General features: G+C 43.3%; 1 protein-coding gene across 24 annotated transcripts in view; it reads right to left on the bottom strand.

Annotated features, from left to right (window-relative positions):
- LOC118373001 (uncharacterized) overlaps window positions 1-14134 on the bottom strand; it is a 41789-nt gene that overhangs the window by 5609 nt on the left and 22046 nt on the right. For 6 of the 24 annotated variants that reach the window (XR_008096639.1, XR_008096642.1, XR_008096668.1 and 3 more), the window contains 3 exons: window positions 13868-13969; window positions 13618-13744; window positions 11445-13439 (listed from right to left, as the gene is read on the bottom strand). The gene's annotated coding sequence lies outside the window, so the exon portion shown is untranslated. Of the gene's footprint in view, window positions 1-11440; window positions 13440-13617; window positions 13745-13867; window positions 13970-14134 lie in introns of those variants that run through there. The other 18 variants (XR_008096688.1, XR_008096682.1, XR_008096679.1 and 15 more) reach the window with 8 other exon arrangements.

A 14134-nucleotide genomic window follows, 5' to 3' on the forward strand; every position in this document is an offset into this window, starting at 1 on the left:
TTGATGAGTCATAAACACTATAGACAACAACTCAGTTTGATGAGTCATAAACACTATAGACAACAACTCAGTTTGATGAGTCATAAACACTATAGACAACAACCCAGTTTGATGAGTCATATACACTATAGACAACAACTCAGTTTGATGAGTCATAAACACTATAGGCAACAACTCAGTTTGATGAGTCATAAACACTATAGACAACAACTCATAAACACTATAGACAACAACTTTTGATGAGTCATAAACACTATAGACAACAACCCAGTTTGATGAGTCATATACACTATAGACAACAACTCAGTTTGATGAGTCATAAACACTATAGACAACAACCCAGTTTGATGAGTCATAAACACTATAGACAACAACTCAGTTTGATGAGTCATAAACACTATAGACAACAAGTCAGTTTGATGAGATGCTTTAGTATTTCCTATTTATCTTAGTCATACTTGTAGCTCTATGTTGAACGTGTATTTTGGTGTGTGTGTGGGTGTACGTGTAACTGCCTACAGACAGTGTTCACATGCAATAGGGAACATGGTTTGCATACAAATGACTTCATACTCTCCCAGATAACCAGCAGAGGCACAGCGCTACAGGGTCTGGCAATAGCAGACGGTACCTGTTAGAGAGACAGCCAGTATGTGTTCGTGTGTAGTTGCAATACCTGTTGTTGGTGTGTGTGTGTGTGTGTGTGTGTGTGTGTGTGTGTGTGTGTGTGTGTGTGTGTGTGTGTGTGTGTGTGTGTGTGTGTGTGTGTGTGTGTGTGTGTGTGTGTGTGTGTGTGTGTGTGTGTGTGTGTGTGTGTGTGTGTGTGTGTGTGTGTGTGTGCATGAGGCGGTGCAGTAAAGTGTTGAGGAACCCTGTCCGTTCTTTCTGTAGTCTCTTGCTGAGCCGGGGCCTGTTTCTGTCTCTCCCTGACTCACAGCGTGTGCCTGCTACTCCTTACCAAGCAACAGGTCCAGCAGTGAGTTGGTCTCCTGTCTGGAACGAACAAGAGTCACACACACACTTAATGATGCCCTCTGTCAATCACAGGTTGAACTGTGTTTCTCGCTACCTCATTTAAGACAAGGTGACACAGGCTCTGTCAACTATAAGACATCACCACTAATGTCACAGGCTCTAATAACTATAAGACATTACCACTAATGTCACAGGCTCTAATAACTATAAGACATTACCACTAATTTCACAGGCTCTAATAACTATAAGACATTACCACTAATGTCACAGGCTCTGTCAACTACAAGACATTACCACTAATGTCACAGGCTCTAATAACTATAAGACATTACCACTAATTTCACAAGCTCTGTCAACTATACGACATTACCACTAATGTCACAGGCTCTGTCAACTATAAGACATTACCACTAATGTCACAGGCTCTGTCAACTATACGACATTATCACTAATTCCACAGGCTCTGTCAAATATAAGACATTATCACTAATGTCACAGGCTCTGTCAACTATAAGACATTACCACTAATTCCACAGGCTCTGTCGACAAGAAGACACCGCTAGTAATTTCATTCAGACGGTATTTTCTCATGGTTTCATGGTGATAGGTGATGGGTTATTGCAAACAGATGCTGCGAAGAAACTCAACTAATTCAAATGCACCAATGAGACAGGACACACACACACGTGCATCATTACCCTTGTATGACTGACACGGGGAGTGAGAATGGTGAGGGAGCCACGTCAGAGCTGGTTCTCTCTGACCTGATTAGGTAAAACAATAAAATGATTTAAACAACCTCTTTGCTCTGTAGAAAATATAAAATACAAATGAAAACAAATGAACTCAGGTAAACAACAACAACAAAACCAGCCAAAAGAAAGAGATGAGACAGGGAAGAAGAGTTCTACTGTGGCAATCGGATCAAAGAGCCACAGACACATCAACACAAGGAATGAAGCTATCAATTAGAACACATTGAGTGATCAGTGGTGGTGAACGTACCCCTCAACTTTATGACTGTGTTTGTAAACAAATCCCGGAGCAGTAAGTTGATTTACATTGAGGGTTCAGCTGTGTGACTGTTTATCACAATGTGTTTACCAATGTGAACGTTTAGGTCCTGTGGCCGTACTGTACCTCTAAACTGTACAGCTTTACTGAATTAGTTGTGTTGTGAACGAACCCCAGGGCAGTGTGATAGTGTTAAACTGTTTAAACATTACTAAATTAGTTGTCACGTGAACGTACTCCTCAGCTGTGCAACGTAATGAGTTAAGCCGTGTGTGAGTGAATTAGTTGTGTTTTGAACGTCCGCTCAGAGCAGTGGGATAGTGTTGTGCTATGAAATTAGTTGTGTTGTGAACGTAACCCTGAGCAGAGTGCTGAGGGGGGGGGTCTTCTCAGCCAGACGTGGCTCAGGGAGGGGTTTGCACACACACACAGTGAACATATGATCTGTGAGGTCTGTCACCGTCATGTTGCCGTTTACATTGTCACTACGTGTTACACCAAGGCGCTTCTAAACTGGGTTCATTGCTGTTTCTGTGATACATTATCAAAAGGCATATCACTAGTAATCATTATGGGCTCTATTTCCCGCTAGGATTAAGATGCTATCACTAGTAATCATTATGGGCTCTATTTCCCGCTAGCGTTAAGATGCTATCACTAGTAATCATTATGGGCTCTATTTCCCGCTAGCGTTAAGATGCTATCACTAGTAATCATTATGGGCTCTATTTCCCGCTAGCGTTAAGATGCTATCACTAGTAATCATTATGGGCTCTATTTCCCGCTAGCATTAAGATGCTATCGCTAGTAATCAGCATGGGCTCTATTTCCCGCTAGCGTTAAGATGCTATCACTAGTAATCATTATGGGCTCTATTTCCCGCTAGCGTTAAGATGCTATCAATAGTAATCATTATGGGCTCTATTTCCCGCTAGCGTTAAGATGCTATCACTAGTAATCATTATGGGCTCTATTTCCCGCTAGCGTTAAGATGCTATCACTAGTAATCATTATGGGCTCTATTTCCCTCTAGCGTTAAGATACTATCACTAGTAATCATTATGGGCTCTATTTCCCTCTAGGGTTAAGATGCTATCACTAGTAATCATTATGGGCTCTATTTCCCGCTAGCGTTAAGATGCTATCACTAGTAATCATTATGGGCTCTATTTCCCGCTAGCGTTAAGATGCTATCACTACTAATCATTATGGGCTCTATTTCCCGCTAGCGTTAAGATGCTATCTCTAGTAATCATTATGGGCTCTATTTCCGGCTAGCGTTAAGATGCTATCTCTAGTAATCATTATGGGCTCTATTTCCAGCTAGCGTTAAGATGATATCACTAGTAATCATTATGGGCTCTATTTCCCGCTAGCGTTAAGATGATATCACTAGTAATCATTATGGGCTCTATTTCCCACTAGCGTTAAGATGCTATCACTAGTAATCATTATGGGCTCTATTTCCCGCTAGCGTTAAGATGCTATCACTAGTAATCATTATGGGCTCTATTTCCCGCTAGCGTAAAGATGCTATCACTAGTGATCATTATGGGCTCTATTTCCGGCTAGCGTTAAGATGCTATCACTAGTAATCATTATGGGCTCTATTTCCCGCTAGCGTTAAGATACTATCACTACTAATCATTATGGGCTCTATTTCCCGCTAGCGTTAAGATGCTATCACTAGTAATCATTATGGGCTCTATTTCCGGCTAGCGTTAAGATGCTATCACTAGTAATCATTATGGGCTCTATTTCCCGCAAACGCATATTGGTTAGCAATTTCGTCATGACAAAACTGGTGCACTGCCATTTTCCAGCCCTAACGCCAGTTTCGGGCAATTTACCTGTCTTATATCAGCTCGCTTGCACAGATAAGTGGTGTGGAAATATTTGAGGTGTGCTAATTTCAGGCAGCACTGATAGGGATATTTAAGTGATCCCAAAAGCTGATATTAGCAGTAACGCAAACGGTTATGGCATGAATTTTGGCAGCGGAAACCCAAGACTAGCCAGCCGTGACGCACACTGCCCATATGCGCATGGAACAAGAGCCTAGCCTAATAGTGTGTTTTAGGTGCCCATATACCTCGTATTTAGAAACATAAATAACCAAATGTTTTTCTCTCATGTAGTTTTATTTGATTAAAAACCAAGCATAGCCTCACCTCCAATGCAATCACAAAGGATTTAAGACTGTCGATTAAGGTATTTGGGTTCCGAGACCGCTTGGAAATCAATCTTAAATCACCAAAGCATTATTAAAATAACAGTCAGCTGACATTCCCTTTGTATCTACGTATTATAAATCAAATCAAAGTGTATTTGTCACTTGCGCCGAATACAACAGTGAAATGCTTACATACAGGCTCCAACCAACAGTGAAATGCTTACTTACAAGCTCCAACCAACAGTGAAATGCTTACTTACAGGCTCCAACCAACAGTGAAATGCTTACCTACAGGCTCCAACCAACAGTGAAATGCTTACTTACAGGCTCTAACCAACAGTGAAATGCTTACCCACAGGCTCCAACCAACAGTGAAATGCTTACTTACAGGCTCTAACCAACAGTGAAATGCTTAACTACAGGCTCCAACCAATAGTGAAATGCTTACCCACAGACTCCAACCAACAGTGAAATGCTTACTTACAGGCTCCAACCAACAGTGAAATGCTTACTTACAGGCTCCAACCAACAGTGAAATGCTTACCTACAGGCTCCAACCAACAGTGAAATGCTTACTTACAGGCTCTAACCAACAGTGAAATGCTTACTTACAGGCTCCAACCAACAGTGAAATGCTTACCTACAGGCTCCAACCAACAGTGAAATGCTTACCTACAGGCTCCAACCAACAGTGAAATGCTTACTTACAGGCTCCAACCAACAGTGAAATGCTTACTTACAGGCTCCAACCAACAGTGAAATGCTTACTTACAGGCTCCAACCAACAGTGAAATGCTTACATACAGGCAAGAACCAATAGTGAAATGCTTACTTACAGACTCCAACCAACAGTGAAACGCTTACATACAGGCAAGAACCAACAGTGAAATGCTTACTAACAGGCTCCAACCAACAGTGAAATGCTTACTAACAGGCTCCAACCAACAGTGAAATGCTTACTTACAGACTCCAACCAATAGTGAAATGTTTACTAACAGTGAAATGCTTACAGTAGAGAGGCTATAACATTAGTGAGGCTATATACAGTAGAGAGGCTATAACAGTAGAGAGGCTATAACATTAGTGAGGCTATATACAGTAGAGAGGCTATAACAGTAGAGAGGCTATAACAGTAGTTAGGCTACATACAGTAGTGAGGCTTTAACAGTAGAGAGGCTATAACAGTAGTGAGGCTATATACAGTAGTGAGGCTATAACAGTAGAGAGGCTATAACATTAGTGAGGCTATATACAGTAGAGAGGCTATAACAGTAGAGAGGCTATAACAGTAGTTAGGCTATATACAGTAGTGAGGCTATAACAGTAGAGAGGCTATAACAGTAGTGAGGCTATATACAGTAGCGAGGCTATAACAGTAGAGAGGCTATATACAGTAGAGAGGCTATAACAGTAGAGAGGCTATAACAGTAGTGAGGCTATAACAGTAGTGAGGCTATATACAGTATAGAGGCTACATACAGTAGCGAGGCTAAAACAGTAGAGAGGCTATAACAGTAGTGAGGCTATATAGTAGCGAGGCTATAACAGTAGCGAGGCTATAACAGTAGAGAGGCTATAACAGTAGCGAGGCTATATAGAGTAGCGAGTCTATATACAGTAGCGAGGCTATATACAGTAGCCAGGCTATAACAGTAGCGAGGCTATATACAGTAGCGAGGCTATAACAGTTGAGAGGCTATAACAGTAGCGTGTCTATATACAGTAGCAAGGCTATATACAGTAGCGAGGCTATATACAGTAGAGAGGCTATAACAGTAGCGAGGCTATAACAGTAGCGAGGCTATAACTGTAGAGAGGCTATATACGAGGCTATAACAGTAGCGAGGCTATATACAGTAGCGAGGCTATATACAGTAGCGAGGCTATATACAGTAGCGAGGCCATATACAGTAGCGAGGCCATATACAGTAGCGAGGCCATATACAGTAGCGAGGCTATATACAGTAGCGAGGCTATAACAGAAGCGAGGCTATATACAGTACCGAGGCCATATACAGTAGCGAGGCTATATACAGTAGCGAGGCCATATACAGTAGCGAGGCTATATACAGTAGCGAGGCTATAACAGTAGCGAGGCTATAACAGTAGCGAGGCTATATACAGTAGCGAGGCCATATACAGTAGCGAGGCTATATACAGTAGCGAGGCCATATACAGTAGCGAGGCTATATACAGTAGAGAGGCTATATACAGTAGCGAGGCCATATACAGTAGCGAGGCCATATACAGTAGCGAGGCCATATACAGTAGCGAGGCTATATACAGTAGCGAGGCTATATACAGTAGCGAGGCTATAACAGTAGAGAGGCTATATACGAGGCTATAACAGTAGCGAGGCTATATACAGTAGCGAGGCTATATACAGTTGCGAGGCTATATACAGTAGCGAGGCTATAACAGTAGCGAGGCTATATACAGTAGCGAGGCTATAACAGAAGCGAGGCTATATACAGTAGCGAGGCCATATACAGTAGCGAGGCCATATACAGTAGCGAGGCTATATACAGTAGCGAGGCTATAACAGTAGCGAGGCTATAACAGTAGCGAGGCTATATACAGTAGCGAGGCCATATACAGTAGCGAGGCTATATACAGTAGCGAGGCCATATACAGTAGCGAGGCTATATACAGTAGAGAGGCTATATACAGTAGCGAGGCCATATACAGTAGCGAGGCCATATACAGTAGCGAGGCCATATACAGTAGTGAGGCTATATACAGTAGCGAGGCTATATACAGTAGCGAGGCTATAACAGTAGCGAGGCTATAACAGTAGAGAGGCTATATACGAGGCTATAACAGTAGCGAGGCTATATACAGTAGCGAGGCTATATACAGTAGCGAGGCTATGTACAGTAGCGAGGCTATAACAGTAGCGAGGCTATATACAGTAGCGAGGCTATATATAGTAGCGAGGCTATATACAGTAGCGAGGCTATAACAGTAGTGAGGCTATATACAGTAGCGAGGCTATAACAGTAGCGAGGCTATATACAGTAGCGAGGCTATATACAGTAGCGAGGCTATATACAGTAGCGAGGCTATAACAGTAGCGAGGCTATATACAGTAGCGAGGCTATATACAGTAGCGAGGCTATAACAGTAGCGAGGCTATATACAGTAGCGAGGCTATAACAGAAGCGAGGCTATATACAGTAGCGAGGCCATATACAGTAGCGAGGCTATATACAGTAGCGAGGCCATATACAGTAGCGAGACCATATACAGTAGAGAGGCTATATACAGTAGCGAGGCCATATACAGTAGCGAGGCCATATACAGTAGCGAGGCCATATACAGTAGTGAGGCTATATACAGTAGCGAGGCTATATACAGTAGCGAGGCTATAACAGTAGCGAGGCTATAACAGTAGAGAGGCTATATACGAGGCTATAACAGTAGCGAGGCTATATACAGTAGCGAGGCTATATACAGTAGCGAGGCTTTGTACAGTAGCGAGGCTATAACAGTAGCGAGGCTATATACAGTAGCGAGGCTATATATAGTAGCGAGGCTATATACAGTAGCGAGGCTATAACAGTAGTGAGGCTATATACAGTAGCGAGGCTATAACAGTAGCGAGGCTATATACAGTAGCGAGGCTATATACAGTAGCGAGGCTATAACAGTAGCGAAGCTATATACAGTAGCGAGGCTATATACAGTAGCGAGGCTATAACAGTAGCGAGGCTATATACAGTAGCGAGGCTATATACAGTAGCGAGGCTATATACAGTAGCGAGGCTATAACAGTAGCGAGGCTATATACAGTAGCGAGGCTATATACAGTAGCGAGGCTATAACAGTAGCGAGGCTATATACAGTAGCGAGGCTATATACAGTAGCGAGGCTATATACAGTAGCGAGGCTATATACAGTAAGTAGCGAGGCTATAACAGTAGTGAGGCTATATACAGTAGCGAGGCTATATACAGTAGCGAGGCTATATACAGTAGCGAGGCTATATACAGTAGCGAGGCTATATACAGTAGCGAGGCTATAACAGTAGCGAGGCTATATACAGTAGCGAGGCTATATACAGTAGCGAGGCTATAACAGTAGCGAGGCTATATACAGTAGCGAGGCTATATACAGTAGCGAGGCTATAACAGTAGCGAGGCTATATACAGTAGCGAGGCTATATACAGTAGCGAGGCTATAACAGTAGCGAGGCTATATACAGTAGCGAGGCTATATACAGTAGCGTGTGTGTGTGTGTGTGTGTGTGTGTGTGTGTGTGTGTGCGTGCGTGCGTGCGTGCGTGCGTGCGTGCGTGCGTGCGTGTAGAGTTACGCAGGCACAGAGGATGCGCTGGGATACTGTGTTCTGATGATAAGTGAGGTGAAGCAGACTTACCATGTGTTTCCAAACCGCACAACGACTACTCCTTATTAAACAGAAGGTGTGTGTGAGAGAGAACGAGAGAACGAACAGTGTGAATTTGTCTGAGTGTGTGTCTGTATGTTTAAAACTGCCGGCTGAATTTGACATTGAGTCTCCCTCTGCGTGTTTAGGTATTCTGCTCTCCGACAGTGTGTGATGTTGATGGACATATTACCTCTGTCACTTTTGTTCAACTCTGAGTCTCTGGCTGAGGGCTCTTTGTGATGGTTATGGCAGACAGCTGTCTGTCTATACTGATAACATATCAATATGTACATCCCCTCTCCTCTGTGTATCAGGGTGTTGTGTGTGTGTATATATGGACGTATGTGTTGTATAGGAAAGTACTGTATATTTGACAGATCTGCAGACAGGCAGACGAGCAGACAGGCAGACGAGCAGACAGGCAGACAGACGAGCAGACAGGCAGACAGACAGACGAGCAGACAGGCACACAGGCAGACGAGCAGACAGGCAGACGAGCAGACAGGCAGACAGACAGACGAGCAGACAGACAGACGAGCAGACAGACAGACGAGCAGACAGGCAGACGAGCAGACAGGCACACAGGCAGACAGGCAGAACAGAACAGACAGAGATTAAATGATTGATGTATGCAGCACCAACACCTTTGACTCCACAAGACCAACCCCGGAGGATCCTGTTTTAATGTGGAATGAATTGATTTGTAAGGTTAGGGGGAAGTGCAGTGAACAGTGTCACTTTTTAGGATGTCATCTATTTATGGTTGTTTGTAATTTTGTGTTGCCTATTAATCATTATATGTGTTATTGTTTTTACCATCGAGGACCACTGTGGAAACAAGCGTTTTAATTAACACTTTCAAGTGATATCCTCTGGGTCCACATTGTACATTTTGTTGAATATGTCTGCTAACAAAAATAAATTAAATTCAAAAAAGTACAGTTGAAGTCGGAGTTTACATACACCGTAGCCAAATAGATGTAAACTTAGTTTTTCACAATTCCTGACATTTAATCTTAGTAAAAATTCCCTATTTTAGGTCAGTTAGGATCAACATTTTATTTTAAGAATGTGAAATTTCAGAATAATAGTAGAGAGAATTATTTCTTTCAGATTGTATTTCTTTCATCACATTCACAGTGGGTCAGAAGTTAACATACACTCAAGTAGTATTTGGTAGCATTTCCTGTAAATTCTTTAACTTGGATCAAACTTTTTGGGTAGCCTTCCACAAGCTTCCCACAATAAGTTGGGTGAATTTTGTCCCATTCCTCCTGACAGAGCTGGTGTATTTGAGTCAGGTTTGTAGGCCTCCATGCTCGCACACACTTTTTCAGTTCTGCCTACAATTTTTCTATGGGATTGTGGTCAGGGCTTTGTCATGGCCACTCCAATACCTTGACTTTGTTGTCCTTAAGCCATTTTGCCACAACTTCGCCACAGTCAGGAAGTATGCTTGGGGTCATTGTCCATTTGGAAGACCCCTTTGCGACCAAGCTTTAACTTGAGATGCTGCTTCAATATATCCACATAATTTGCCACCCTCATGATGCCATCTATTTTTTGAAGAGCACCAGTCCCTCCTGCAGCAAAGCATCCCCACAACATGATGCTGCCACCCCTGTGCTTCACTGTTGGGATGGTGTTTTTCAGCTTGCAAGCCTCCCCCTTTTCCTCCAAACATAACGATGGTCATTATGGCCAAACAGTTCTATTTTTGTTTCATCAGACCAGAGGACATTTCTCTAAACTTACCCCTGAGTCCTACCCCTGACTGTAAGCCTACCCCTGACTCCTATATCTGACTCCTATTCCTGACTCCTAACACTGACTCTTACCCCTGACTCTTACCCCTGACTCCTGACCCTAACACCTACCCCTGACTCCAAACCTGCCACTATCTCCTACCCCTGACTCCTGACCCTAACACCTACCCCTGACTCCAAACCTGCCACTATCTCCTACCCCTGACTCCTACCCCTGACTCCTACCTCTGACTCCTAACCCTAACCCTAACCTACCCCTGTCTCCTACCCCTGACTCCTACCCCTGACTCCTAACCCTAATTCCTAACCCTAACTCCTACCCTTGGCTCCTACCCCTGACTCCTACCCCTGCCTCCTACCTCTAAACCTACCCTGACTCCTACCCCTGACGCTTACCCCTGACTCTAATCTTACCCCTGGCTCCTACTCCTAATCCCAACTCCTAACCTTAAAACCTCACCTAACCCTAAATCCTAACCCTAACCAGTACCCCGGACTCTAAACCTACCCCGGACTCTAAACCTACCCCTGACTCTAAACCTGCCCCTGACTCTAAACCTGCCCCTGACTCTCAACCTACCCCTGACTCTAAACCTGCCCCTGACTCTAAACCTGCCCCCGACTCTAAACCTGCCCCTGACTCTAAACCTGCCCCTGACTCTAAACCTGCTCCTGACTCTAAACCTGCCCCTGACTCTAAACCTACCCCTGACTCTAACCTGACTCTAAACCTGCCCCTGACTCTTACCCCTGACTCTAAACCTACCCCTGACTCTAAACCTGCCCCTGACTCTAAACCTGCCCCTGACTCTAAACCAACCCCTGACTCTAAACCTGCCCCTGACTTTAAACGTACCCCTGACTCCTACCCCTGACTCTAAACCTACCCCTGACTCTAAACCTGCCCCTAAACCTGCCCCTGACTCTAAACCTACCCCTGACTCTAAACCTAAACCCCCCTGACTCTAAACGTACCCCTGACTCTAAACCTACCCCTGACTCTAAACGTACCCCTGACTCCTACCCCTGACTCTAAACCTACCCCTGACTCTAAACCTGCCCCTAAACCTGCCCCTGACTCTAAACCTACCCCTGACTCTAAACCTACCCCTGACTCTAAACGTACCCCTGACTCCTACCCCTGACTCTAAACCTACCCCTGACTCTAACTTTTAACCCTAACCTTAATTCTAACCCTAATTTTCACCCGAACCCTAAACCTAAATTATAATTTTTAGGTTTAGGGGTTAGGTTTATCCCCGCTTGTCAGAATTGTTCTTGTTTTACCCTCCTTGTGAGGACTTCTGGAACCCACAAGGATAGTTAAAAAATTAAAAATTAAAAAATAAACACACACAGTAAGATGTGAGCACAACAGTAAACAAATATGACAAATATGACAAATATGACTTGTATTTCTATCGATGTGACAGGAGTAGAGATTAATGGCCTCAGAAAATTTCATCAAACTGCACGACATTGTCTAGATGGCATGCATATTCATGTTCAATTGTCTGGATTTCTGTTGGTTCAAACACCCATGTTTTAATGAAAAGCATTTTTTAAAAACAATATCACAGAACATGCAAATGAGCATCGAACACAATATTGCATGGCAACAGGATGCAGACATTTTTTAGAAAATAAAAAACAATTCCACTAAGACATTTTCCCCCTGAAGTACTAAAATGAAAGGTTAAATGTTGATTCCACTTTATGAGCTTGCTATCTTTAGCGTATCGTAGACTTTGTGTGTACATATTAAAGTGCCAGGTTGAACCTGTCCCATTGTAACGACTTTTGGTGGAAGAAGGTGAGGACCAAGATGTAAGTGTTCCTCATTATTTTAATAAACTGAACACTAAATACAACAAGGAACAACAGAAACAACCGAAACATCTCCGTCAGGTGCAACACACACTAAACAGAATATAACTACCCACAAACACCAGGTGAGAACAGGCTACCTAAGTATGGTTCTCAATCAGAGACAACAATCGACAGCTGCCTCTGATTGGGAACCATACCAGGCCAAACACAGAAATACAAAACCTAGAACAAAAACATAGAATGCCCACCCCAACCCCACGCCCTGACCAAAGTAAAACAGAGACATAAAAAAGGAACTAAGGTCAGGACGTGACACCCATGTTGAGGCATCGTTAATGGACCCTTCAGCAGGAACAGCAGAATATCTTTGCTGCGGAGTTCATCTTTAGATCAACCTACATCTCTTTCACAACCCGATCAACTCTTTATTGACAATTTAGACGTTATTTAGCCACGTAAACCGTCTAGAAGAAATGTTGTTTTACAATAACGACCATTTAAAGTGGGTGAGTAAACAAAACATTTCCATGACAGACTGACCAGGTGAATCCAGCTGAAAGTGATGATACATTATTAAATCCCCTTCAATGAGTGTAGATGAAGGGGAGGAGAAGGATCGTTAAGCCATGAGACATGAATTGTGTATTTGTGCCATTCAGAGGGTAAATTGGCAAGACAAAATATGTAGATACCGGTTTGTGTCAAGAACAGAAATGCTGCTGGGTTTTTCCACGCTCAACAGTTTCCTGTGTGTATCAAGAATGGTCCACCACCCAAAGGACATCTAGCCAACTTGACACAACATGGGCCGGCATCCCTGTGGAACGCTTTCCACACCATGTATAGTCCGTGCTCCATGAACTGAGGCTGTTCTGAGGGAAGGTGTTCCCCTGGGGCGGCAGGGTAGCCTAGTGGTTAGAGCGTTGGTCTAGTAACCGGAAGGTTGCAAGTTCAAACCCCCGAGCTGACAAGGTACAAATCTGTCGTTCTGCCCCTGAACCGGCAGTTAACCCACTGTTCCTAGGCCATCATTGAAAATAAGAATTTGTTCTTAACTGACTTGCCTAGTTAAATAAAGGTAAAAAAATAAAATAAAAATAAAAATACTGAGTGTATATCTGGAACCATATCTACAGAATACATGCAGACTCACGCGTGCACAAACACACACACACACACACACCCTCCCCAGCTGGGTCCTGAAGATCGAAGGCGCTGATCTGACAGAGGAATTTGGGGTGAAGGAGGAAGTGAACCCCACCACAGACTGACGACACAGGCTTGGCCATGTTCTGAACCCCCAGAGTGGTCAAAGGTTAACAACAGGCTTACCGCATTACCTCACATAAAGAGTTGAAAGGTTAAAACATTAGTAGTACTGTCATGACATTGTGTCCTGCCAGTATCAGCATTACAGACAGAATTACAGTATTACCGACATCAGACAGTGCTCTAAATGGTTGACGTTACCTTGACTACATTGAGAGGGCAGGTGTAGGTCTCTGTCTTGACAGGGAGGAGAGGATGGGACAGGAGCTGCGATAAGATCTTCTGGCTCTCTGTCTGAAGCAGTGGACTGGCCTGCTCAAACGTCCAGCTGACGATACAACCACAAATAAGTCAATGTGTTAATTAATACATTAGAGTTATGAGCAGTATTTATCTATAGAGAGGTGACTTGCCAAACTATGGTGAATAGAGTTAGTAATGGATTTCATACAAGTAATGAGCATTCCCTGACGACAGGCAGGTGTTAGCGCTATGGAAGGTCATCTATGACTTGGTCTGCCAGCTCCAATAACCCAAACCAGTTCTTCTCTCCCTGGAGACAGGAATAGAAACAAGTCCTTAAACCTGTACTCATGTGCAACAGTAAAACAAGTACCATGATATCTACAAGAAACAACAATTAGACGTATAGATGTGATTCTTCTTCTTACAAAAGGAATCTTCAGAGTCAAGACTAATTCTACTTATTAAATTAATC

Source organism: Oncorhynchus keta, chromosome 4, assembly GCF_023373465.1.
Source record: "Oncorhynchus keta strain PuntledgeMale-10-30-2019 chromosome 4, Oket_V2, whole genome shotgun sequence".
Taxonomy (NCBI): domain Eukaryota; kingdom Metazoa; phylum Chordata; class Actinopteri; order Salmoniformes; family Salmonidae; genus Oncorhynchus; species Oncorhynchus keta.